Source organism: Mus pahari, chromosome 1, assembly GCF_900095145.1.
Source record: "Mus pahari chromosome 1, PAHARI_EIJ_v1.1, whole genome shotgun sequence".
Lineage (NCBI taxonomy): Eukaryota > Metazoa > Chordata > Mammalia > Rodentia > Muridae > Mus > Mus pahari.
The window spans coordinates 150034218-150045680 of NC_034590.1; the positions used below are offsets into that span (position 1 = coordinate 150034218).

At 43.6% G+C, this 11463-nt stretch overlaps 1 protein-coding gene across 4 annotated transcripts in view; it reads left to right on the top strand.

The window, feature by feature from the left end:
* Plce1 (phospholipase C epsilon 1) overlaps positions 1-11463 on the top strand; it is a 300309-nt gene that overhangs the window by 169105 nt on the left and 119741 nt on the right. The gene's annotated exons all lie outside the window — the stretch shown is intronic.

The window sequence follows — 11463 nt, forward strand, 5'->3', positions numbered from 1 at the left end:
AAAATGTACAGGCTCTATAAAAAAAAACAGCTTCACACACTTAAAAAAAAAAAAAAAAAAAAAGAAGTAGAGGCTGGCCATGGCCACGTGGAGAAAGAGGGGAAGGAACGGGGAGAAGGAGGCGAGCAAGAGGTAAGAGACAAGGAGAGAGCAAGAGCTTGAGAGAGAGAGAGGAGGGGTGGAGCAGCCCCTTTTATAGTGGGCTGGGCTACCTTGCTGTTGCCAAGTAACTGTGGGGAGGAGCTTACCTGGCTGTAGCCAGAATACCAGGAGCTTGGGACATTGTCTACTTGACTGATAGTCACAGGATTATGGAGCTGAGGAGTTGATGTGGTGTCAGGCGTTTGTGTCTGGGAGCATAGCTTACAGTTCAGTCACTTGTAGATTTTTTTTCTACTGGATCTCCTGAGTAAGCCTTGCTTGACCAGAACATAGACTGCCTTTCATGGTCCAACATATGACTTAGGTCAAGGAGGAAATGACAAGAAGGAGATGCAGGTCCTGGTCTTAAAGGACCATTCTCTCTTTCTTTTTCTTCTTCCACTCGTTATAGATTTAATTTTTTTGTTCTGATTATCGTTAGTACTTTTTAATATAGATATTATAGGTTCTTAGTTGGTTGAATTTTACAAATAGCACAGTTTCTGATTTGGCTCACTAGTAAGCTCCATCTAATGCTAAGAAGACTCTCATTGTGGGTCATGGGTATCTCTGGTTGACAGAGGGTCAATCAGCCTTTGTTACATATGCCCTTCCTTACTCTTGTCCTCAGTGGGCAGCCTTCATAGCTTTCCAGCAAAGACCCTGGCAATGGTGGTGAATATCATTGACCAGGATGAAGTCCAAGGGATGAAGACAAGCATTAGAGGCTGAGCCCAACTGGCTTCATGTACAGATGTGTCCTCAAACACCATTCCTCAGGAAGAAGCCTGTGTCCACAGGCCTGGAAAGCTAATGATCACCACATCACATGCACCACATGTCTTCACAGTAAGCCACCTTGAAGAACAGCTTTCCCATCCTCAATGGGTAAACCAAGATGCAAGGAGATGGGTGGCTGTTGTGAGATCCAAACCCTTATAATCTGGGCTTTCACTTCTCTAGTGTCCTGCTTGTCACCTGCATTGAGGGTGATATTAGCTATAACTGAAGATTTCTATCCCACCCCAAACTAAGACAGAATTACAGGGAATAGTAGCTTGCAAATCACACTGACCCAAAGTTGTTGATTTTTTTCAAAAATAAATCTCCTGGTGGTCTTGATTTCTTACTGATAAAAGCAGATGGGAAAATAAAAATTCCCACAAGCAGGGTGATTTTACTGTTTCGTGACTTATTTGAAATTTCCAGCTCTCTTTACTCTCACATCTTTAAGACCCTGTTCTTGTCTTTAAAAAAAAATTAGACCTTAACTTACAAGTGAATTGCCAGAAGTTTAAAATAAATCTAATTTTAAACCAAACTTGGACCTTTTCCATCACTGCCACAGTCTTGGGAGTCAATGATGAACCAGCGATTCCCTGACGCAGAGCAGAACTGGAGATGGGGCACCCACAGCCAGGGTGAGGTATGCTTTGGGCTATCTCTGAAAATAGTTTAGCTGCAACTTCAGAATGTAAACAAGATTTCTGGGAAAACACTTAAACTACTTATGAGAAGAGAGTGTTTTCAAGTATTCTCAAGCATCTATTTTCATACAAATCATGGGCAAAGTGGTTAAAACTTCAGTCTGTACAGTCATCCAAGGCAGATTCCAAGGAATTTCCCCCAACCAGCTCATAAATAGCTAATTCTGATCACTTTATACTAAAAGGTGGAAAGGCTGTGTAACATTCAAAGAGAATGATACAAGAATGATTTTGACTTACTTATAGTAGACTGCCTCCAAATTAGTGTAGCTTTCTACAAAGAAATGAAAGGATGTTGAGAGGTGTGGGGAGGAGGCAGGTGGTTTCTGGATTCTGTCAGCCTTGCTGAACTTAAGAGTTCTAGATTTAATGATATAACCTTACTCAAAAATAAGGTGAAGAGAAATTGAAGAAGACACTGCACACCAACCTCTTCCCCCCACCCATGCACACATATATACATCTGTATACACATATGAACATACACATGACTAACACAAAAAGGAAAGGAAACCTCACCTATTTGTGAAAGTATCTTTTATTTGCCTTATGGAATCATCATCTCCCAGACTTACTGCCTCCATCTGCAAACCTAGGCCTAGACCTGGAAGCTTCTAGCCTCCGTACAATTCAATCTAGGCCTAGAATGTTCCCAGCCTTTGAGACTTACTGCTTTATAGTTCTTTCTGAAGTCTGATGGCTGGTTCAACTCAGCTGCCAGGCCCAAAACTCCTCTCCAAGCTGACTGATTCAAACTGACTTCTCTCAGCTTCTGACTGAATTGTTCTGCTCGTCCCCATACTAACTTTAGCAATATGTTCTAATTTTCTGGTTCCTTAGCATTCTCTGGCTCTTTCTGTCTTCTCCTGTGTCTAGCTTGTTCTTTCTTCAACCTCTGTATAACTGTCCCAGTAAAACTGCCTCCTTCCCATCTCCCTCTGCACTACTCCCTCTTACATTGCCTCTCTTTCCTCATAGAGTTGGACATATCTTATTCTGCCAGATCTTTCCCTGATGTGTTGCTTTGTCTTCCTCTCACATATCATTTTCAAACATGAGTGTTTCCTTCTACAAACTAGCTTTACCTTTATCATTTGGTGTTAAAAGTGTGCAGTAAGGATGCATCTGTATTCCAGCCAGAGTAGTCATGTTGCTAGATTAAAATAGATTACCTATTTAAGTAGGTGCTCTGAACTAGATATTTTCACATGTTTTAACCGTGCTCCTTTTACAGCTGTCATGATTCCTGTCTTGCAGAGAAAGAAAGTGAAACTTAGACAGCAAAACAAATAATGATGGTATTCTTATTTATAAAATTGATGTAAGAGTTGGAGGATTGAGGTAATTGGGGAGTCCCATGAGGACACAAACAACCATCAACATTGTATATAGAACCACTGATGCATTCCAAAGTTATTAGGCAAAATGAAATGTGATGAGAGATGGGGTATTTGCATCCCCAAGCAACTTTCTACAAGATCCTGGATAATCACAGAACAGGACAGTGGAGAAACCCAGCCACAGACGCCATCTCCAAGTTTCTTGACCAGTAATGATGCTTGTCCTCTTCTAACCTTACTTAGCCCGCTTTAAAGAGGTGTGATGTTACCTTTATGTGTTCTTGCTGCAGAGGCGAACCAGAATCTAGGAATGGGAAAATGTCAGACATGCTCGGGTTGAGGGACAGGCAATGCTTTTGAACACATCAAGGTCATGAAAGGTGAAAAATCCAAGCTCTCAGCATTGGAGAAGAGACTAGACTAGTCCACAGAGAGTCAACCTCTAGTGAAGAGACTGGACTAGTCCACAGAGAGTCAACCTCTAGTGAAGAGACTGGACTAGTCCACAGAGAGTCAACCTCTAGTGAATACAGGACTTGGGGCAGAGGAGGAAAGTGATGGGAAAATTGTAAAATCTCAATAAGGTATTCAGTTGTATTAGTTATTGTGTTAATGTTTATGTCCTGGTTTTCTTACTTCACCATGATTATGAACAGTATTAGCATCCAGGAAGAGTGGAGGAAGATTAGTGGAAACCGTGTACTATTTCTACAGCATTTGTGTAAATCTAAAAATTATTTCAAAATAGGTTTTCTTTTTTTAATATTTTTTTATTATTATTATTTTCTTTATTTACATTTCAAATGCTATCCCGAAAGTTCCCTATACCCCACCCTACCCCTGCTCCCCTACCCACCCACTCCCACTACTTGGCCCTGGCCTTCCCCTGTGCTAGGTCATATAAAGTTTACCAGACCAAGGGGCCTCTCTTCCCAACTATGGCTGACCAGGCCATCTTCTGCTACATATGCAGCTAGAGACTCGAGCTCAGGGGGTACTGGTTAGTTCATATTGTTGTTGCACCTACAGGGTTGCAGCCTCCTACAACTCCTTGGGTACTTTCTCTAGCTCCTCCATTGAGGGCTCTGTGTTCCATCCAATAGCTGACTGTGAGCATCCACTTCTGTGTTTGCCAGGCACTGACATAGCCTCACAAGAGGCCGCTATATCAGGGTCCCTTCAGCAGAATCTTGCTGGCATGTGCATTAGTATCTGGGTTTGGTGGCTGATGGGAGCTCTAAATTTTGTCTCTGTACTTATATCCTTTCATGGATATTTTGTTCCTTATTCTAAGGAGGAATGAAGTATCCACACAATGGTCATCCTTCTTGGATTTCCTGTGTTCAAAATAGGTTTTCAAATAACACAATGAGTTCAGAAAGATTGAGTCATTTGCCCAAGGCCACACAGTAGCTAAATGGATATCAGACCCCAGGTTTGTCTTCAGTCTGTCTTTCCTTACTGCCTTTCTGCTTTTCAAATTATGAAGTCAACTTCCTGGTCAATCTGGAAGTGCTGATTCAGAATCTAATTAGCCTTGAGCTCTTCCCGTGCTTTTCCCTAAGTCTCTTGTGCATTCATCCTTTTTTATTATCTCTATTTGTATTTTTATCTAATTTTCTAATTACTCCTGCCACAATCCTGCATTCATTCATTCATCTGTACAAGACATCCCTACTGCATGCCTACTGGGCTTTGCCTCCTTTCCTCCCAATGGATAAAAGCACAGACATACACAGGCCAACTTTAAAATAAGAAATTAGCAATATTTCACCATGGAACTTAATTAACACCATTAACCAAAATGGTGTTTTGGTCAAAATACGAAACACTTATCCTCGAGAGAAGGAAACGAATTCCTTAGTGCATCACAGGACCCTAAAGAGACAAAAGAGAACGTCAACCATTGCAGAGTACAAGTCCCCAGGGAGAGGCAGATGAGTTTATTGGTACAGTCAGTCATCCCGGGCCATTTATTCAGCACGTCTCAGGAGGAAGCTAGTTGGTGAATATGCTCTAAGGAAAGTAAATTAGAGTCTGCAGCTGCCAGAAGCTACCACGGGCAGACACAAATAGCTACCAAAAAAGGCAGCGAGTGCATGCAGCGTGGAGTGCCGTAGACAGTGCGGGTGGAGGTGCTGAGGTGGGAGACTGCAGCCCCTTGTGTTGAGCTCTGGAGTCTAGGGCTGGTCCTTGAGCAGTAGACATTACAGGGGAGAAACTGTGGGGCAGGAGGGGTACTTGAACAGGAAGACAATCCACTAAGGGCTTTCCCGTCCTGAACAAGACTCCCTGGTGTAACGAGGTAGCTTGCTTCGGAGTGGCGCCAGAACATATTCGCTAGATGTTGCCCGCATCCTAGCCGCTCTGTACATACGGACTTAACTGTAATGAGGGGAAAGGGGAAGAAAATTTCTGCTGCGACATTGTGTAATGTTTGTTCTGAGGAAAGTATGGCTAAAATGCAGCTCTGAGAACAACCATGAAACAGCTAGAAAGGTTTTGCCACTTGAGAGAGGCCAGGAGATAAATCACTCCAGCGTTTCTTCCTGCGCCCTTTTCCCAGCTCTGTAAGAGTAAGGTGCGCATTAGCCAGACACCTGGCCCTGCTTTCTCCTTGGGAATACCCAGAAGCTCAGGGGGACAGGGAGGTCCTTAAGCACCAGATCTATACTGGACTCAGCCCTGCATGCTTGGTCTGAGGGGACAGATCTTCCTGGGCCTTCTTAGACTAGACCTGTCCCTCAGTCTTGACCTTAAGCTCCCAGGAACCAATGTCCCCTCTCCCCCTTTGGAAGAGCCTTGCTCCCTGCCCACACACGAAGCCTCTTTTTTGGAGAGTCTCAAGTCATTTTCTTTTCACCTTCTTTTTCTTTCTTCACGCAGTTTCTGCCGCTAGCTAGCCCACATTCCCTTTGATCTTCCTTTGTTTTTATTCCCCCTACAATAAATTCCCAAGCCGGTTTCCTTTTCTAGAAGAGACAGAGAGGTACTTTCCCTGTGTCCTCACCACAGAGATCATAAGTCGCTGAGAAGAGTGGAGCAGAGACCGAATCCTGCTCTCTCCACTTTTCCCTTTCCCCCTTTCTCAGCACACCCACGCTGTAACACAGGGCAAGCGGGGAGTTTTCTAGGGTCACAGCTCCTAGTCTTTACCCTCCAAACCTTACGTCCTGTAAGACAGCCTCTACCCTTGTGTGTCATTCACCTGTGGTGACTGGTTTGCAGGACCTGTTCCTAAAGTGACTCATCAGCCTGTCACTGCTCACACATGGCCATACTCTCTTCCATGTCACAGATGGTTGCTCTCTCTGACTGGGGAGTCACATTCAGCTTCAAGAGGCCATTAAGAGGGCGGTGTTTGCTTATTGGGTAGTCTTGGCAAGGCCACTTGTCTGGGCTCCTCTTCTATATCAGCTGGTGTGAAGGCAGGTCTTAAGTCCTTCATTGACACCCCCATTAGTACAGGAAGCCCAGAAGCCTCTGGGCCCTGGCTGTCTTTACACATGTGTGGCTAACTGCATCACTCACTAACCTGCTTCTCTTGGGCCCTCAAACCTGGTGGACCAGAGCCATACTCTGGTCTCGCTTATTCCTTCCACTTGGTAGAACTCATAAGCTATATCAGTCCAGTAATTCAAAAGCCATATATGGATAGATAGATAGATAGATAGATAGATAGATAGATAGATAGATAGCTTTATTCCTAGAAGAAGATAGATGAGAAAAAAAGCCATGTTTCTAGAGAAAAGCAGTTCCAGGTGAGACCGGTCCTCCACACACAGCTCCCCAGTTCCTCCCATACTGTACTTCCCAAGTGACAGCTATCCCTAGAGCAGATTCTGCCTCCCAGAAGGTTGCCATGTTGTCACTGAGGACAGACTATTCCTCCAGAAAGCAGAATATCGAGCACAGGGTGGTGGTGAGGTATGATCCCGCACTTGAAATGTTTTGGGGGAAAATAGTCCTGAACTTACATAGCCAATTGTGTTGAGAACTGTTTCTTACCAAAGTCCTGCCCCGTTTTGCAAAAGCAGACAGCTGGATAATCTGCTTAAACTGTCTTCCTCAAATGAATACACGTAAACTGGTAAGGACACTTGAGGAGATAAATTTCAGCTCACTGGCAAATCTCCCCACGGGGGTGGGGGGAACATGTCTCCCATGGCCACGAGTCTCCCCAGAAGTGTCCTTCTCCCCCAAAACAGTATTGACTGGGTATGGTAGAACGCATCTGTAATCCCAGCTGCTCGAGAGGCTGAAACAGAAGAAAACACTTGAGCCCAAGAGTTAGAGGATGGCCTTGGCAACAAACAAGGATGCCATCTAAAACCAAACAAAACCTAGCCCACAGAGGTCCATGACCTCACAGAGATCCACTCTGCTGTGCAGCATTGCGTAAGCAAGCTTATCTGTTGGCGGTTATCTGTCCTGGGGCTGGCTGACAGCAGATCCCCTCACTCACTGTAGCCTTTAGTAGTGGCCAGTGGACTGTCACTTGAGGGCAGCTTTGGAGACTGGCTGCCTGGATTCCATTCACCTTGCCCTGTGATCTCACTTGGAAACGACTACCTAATCCCTCGCCTTTTCAGTCTCTGCGATTAAATTTCAGGCCTTAGGCACGCAAGGAGACACTCTGCTAACATGCTAGCTGGCTTTGTGTTGTTGCGGCCAAATACATGAGAAATGTAATGGATGGATGGATAGATAGATAGATAGATAGATAGATAGATAGATAGATAGATAGATAGATAGATAGATAGGTAGGTAGATAGATACATAGATACATAGATACATAGATACATAGATACATAGATACATAGATAGATAGATAGATAGATAGATAGATAGATAGATAGATAGATAGATAGATAGATAGATAGATAGACAGACAGATAGACAGACAGATAGACAGACAGATAGATAGCTTGATTCCTAGAAGATAAATGAGGTTATAGGCAATAGGTTTGGTTTCAGAGGGTACGGGCCCCAGTCATCTGGCTTTATTTCCGGCCCAGCGTAAGATGGCACAGGGCAACAGTGGAAACATGTTCACCTCATGGCAGCCAGGAAGCAGGGAATGCCTACACATCTCCTTTTCCCTTTTCTTTCCTGTCTCAGACATCCATAGCAGGCCTTCGTTTCAGGAAACCTCCTCATGTAGGGCATACCATGGCAGTCTAGATACATCTCAGTCCAACCAAGACGAAACATCCCAGGTGATAATAGTACCTGGTCCAGAGAGGTGGTGTAGGGAGAGCACTAAGCCGAGAGTGAAGGCACAGTAGGTGTTCAGTGTTAGAAGAAAAATTAAAACAAACAAACAAACACTAAGATAACTATTTTTTCAAAGTAACTATCGGGGGCTGAAGAGATGGCTCAGTGGTTAAGAGCCACTGACTGCTCTTCCAGTGGTCCTGAGTTCAGTTCCCAGCAACCACATGGTGGCTCACAACCTTGGGATCAGATGCCCTTTTCTGGTGTGTCTGAAGACAGTGAAAGTGTACTTACATAAAGTAACTCACACAAAGTAACTATTAATAAAAAAAAAAAATTCATTATAATTTTGTTTTATTTATTAACCAGCCACTTAACAAGTGAGAAAATGTAAGTTTGGTCTAGCTAAGTCAATGATCTGTACTCTGAGAACTAGAATGGTGGGTGACTCGGGTGTCCTGACTTCCTGAGCCATGGTCTTGGTATAATGGTTTTTAATTGAACACTGAAAAAGTGTTATGTCTGAATTTGGTTGTCTTCCGCTGAAGGAAACCACCTTCTTCCCAAGGGCATTCAGAGCATCAACCTGAGTTCAGCACTCTGAGTTCACCAGCCTCCCTTTCTGATCCTGGAAATACAGCGTCTCCTTCACTCTGGGACAAGACACACAGAAGGGACCTTCTGGGGTCATGCTTTCTGATGTTTAGCAGGTGCATCCAGAAACACTTCAGTCCTGAGACTGGTCAAAATAAGGATGGTATTAGTAGAAATAAAGGTAGGCAAGAACTGTGACATATGTTATAACAGTCATTATTATTTTTAGAAGTAGTAAAAGTGACTCAGAAAAACTGCAGCAGCCTTTCAGGGCCTTGTTCCCCGGTGAGCAGATTACCTTCGTGGCCTTGAATATGGTAGGAAAGATCACATAAACTTTAGAGACGAAGCGTTTGAGCCTTTCTTTGACTGTATTAGCTGACCCTATTAGGATATTTCATCCAGCTCTTTGAAAACCCACTGTCTCAAAGATCTTTGCTGCTCATATAAGAGCCAAGGAGGAATGTATTTATGCTTTGCCAGGGATCTGCATTTGCCCAAAATATTTAAACAGCCATAAATCCAACACTTCTTGTAGGCATTTTTTGTACAAGTTTATGTCTCAACTGCTGCTTTGGGCAATAAGATGCATTATAGTGCATACAGGGAAACCCTCTGCTCTGGCAGAGCTTATTATGTTCTAATGGTGCCTTAAAAGCATCTCAGATATGCCCGCATCAGAACTATTGCTTCCTCCCTCTCAGTTCACATAGCACCCCATGTCTTCTCCACCCCCCCAACATAGCCATCTTCCCCCTTACCTGTCCTAGTTAACAGTGTCTCTATCTTCCCGGGTTCTCAAGCCAATAACCTAGGATTTATCCTTGGCTTACTGTTTTCCTGAATCCCCTGTGAGTCCTATTCATTCTTCCTAAAAAATGCGTCCTAAACATGACAGGTGTCCCCAATCCTTCCATGTTGGAGGCGGCCAGCACGCACCCTGTCCCTCCTGCATTCCTGTTGGCGTGCCCTGGAATCTACTCTCAACCCTGTAGCAAGTGTGATCAGTTCATAACTGTAAACATCATGTTCCTTTACTAAAGGTCTCCCCCAACAGCTCAAGATCCTGTTTGAGTTTGCATCCTCTGACCTTTCCAGTCTACCTGTACACTACCCGACATGTCCTCTCTCTGACTCTGGTCCACACACACAGAATTTCATTTTCTTTTGAGTATGTTGCTCCGGTTTCCTCCACATAGCCTCTGTCCTTAGTGTTCTGTCTGCCTAGGACCTGCTTCTCCCGGTTAGGCCACACCTGTAGACTTCTCAGGATCAAATTTTACTTCAAGGGTACCATTGACTTGCATTGGCTTTTACCCTTCCTCTATCTCTTTAGACTCGGATTTTTTTCAGCCTAACTTGCTCATGTCTATATCTCTCTTTCTTTATACATAGTCCCACATATGTAATACATGTTCAATAAATAAGTACTGAATAATTTAATAACTAATGATGTCACTTGGTGTTATCAATTATTTATTGAAACAAATGCTGTTAAAATACAGAGAAAAACAAAATATGCCTTTCTCCCAGTCCTTACGGATTTACAGACTAGTTCAAGGGCATATAAGGTATAAAATATTGAATAAACATATGCATGGATGAAAAACCAGTGCCAAGCACAAACAATTATGGGAAAGGTGGTGACGAGCTAGCAGTCTGGATTAGTGGAAAGAGGAGGGCTCTATTGGGATGCCTGGGCAAGAGCCTGGGCTCCAAATCCTTCTCACTGTGGGACTCTGGGCAAGTGTAATAGCTCATCTTCACTGTTATGTAGACTGGCTTTGGCATCACCCAGGAGACAAACCTCTGGGAATGCAGGTGAAGCCCTTCCAGAGAGGTGTAACTAAGAGGAGAAGACCCGCCCTGAATGTGAGAGGAGCTATATCGCTGGGCTAGAGTACCAGATTGAGTCAAAAGGGGAAAAGGAAGAATGTGGGCTGAATCAGAGTCCGCTTCTCTCTGCCTCCATGACCCTGGGAGACTTACGTTCCCACCTCCATGTCCTCCACCTTGATGGACTTTAAACTATGAGCCCAAATACTTATCCTTTATCCGTTATTTGATCACGTCAGTAAGAATAATAACTGATTCAGCAAGTAAATGACGTAATTTCAGCTCCTGTTTCTTGCCTCTAAAATGTAATTATTTTATTGGTTTTACCATTCACCAAATGTACTTTCTCACAAACCTTTGCTGAAATCTATGAGTCCACACTCATCAAACCTGAGTTTCTCTAAGGTAAGATACTCATGGAAAGCCCTCCTAAGTCTAAGCCACATTGATAATGGTATACAAAGCAAATTATTATACCAAAAAGAAAGGGAAGGTGGTTAATTTGACAACTGTATGAGGATATTTAATTTTTTTTAAGTTTTTAAAAAATTATTTATTTATTTCATGTATATGAGTACATTGTAGCTGTAGTCAGACACACAGAAGAGGGCATCAGATCCCATTATTTGTGTTTGCCTACATGTGTGTTTGTACACCACATGGCCGCTACAGAGGCCAGAAGATGGTGTTGAATACAAGAAGCTGGAATTACAGATGGTTCTGAACCACAGTGTAGGTTCTGGGAATCAAACCCAGGTCCTCTTAACCAATGAATCACATCTCTCCACTCTCCAGATCCTCTCCCTCTCCCTCTCCCTCTCCCTCTCCCTCTCCCTCTCCCTTGGTTT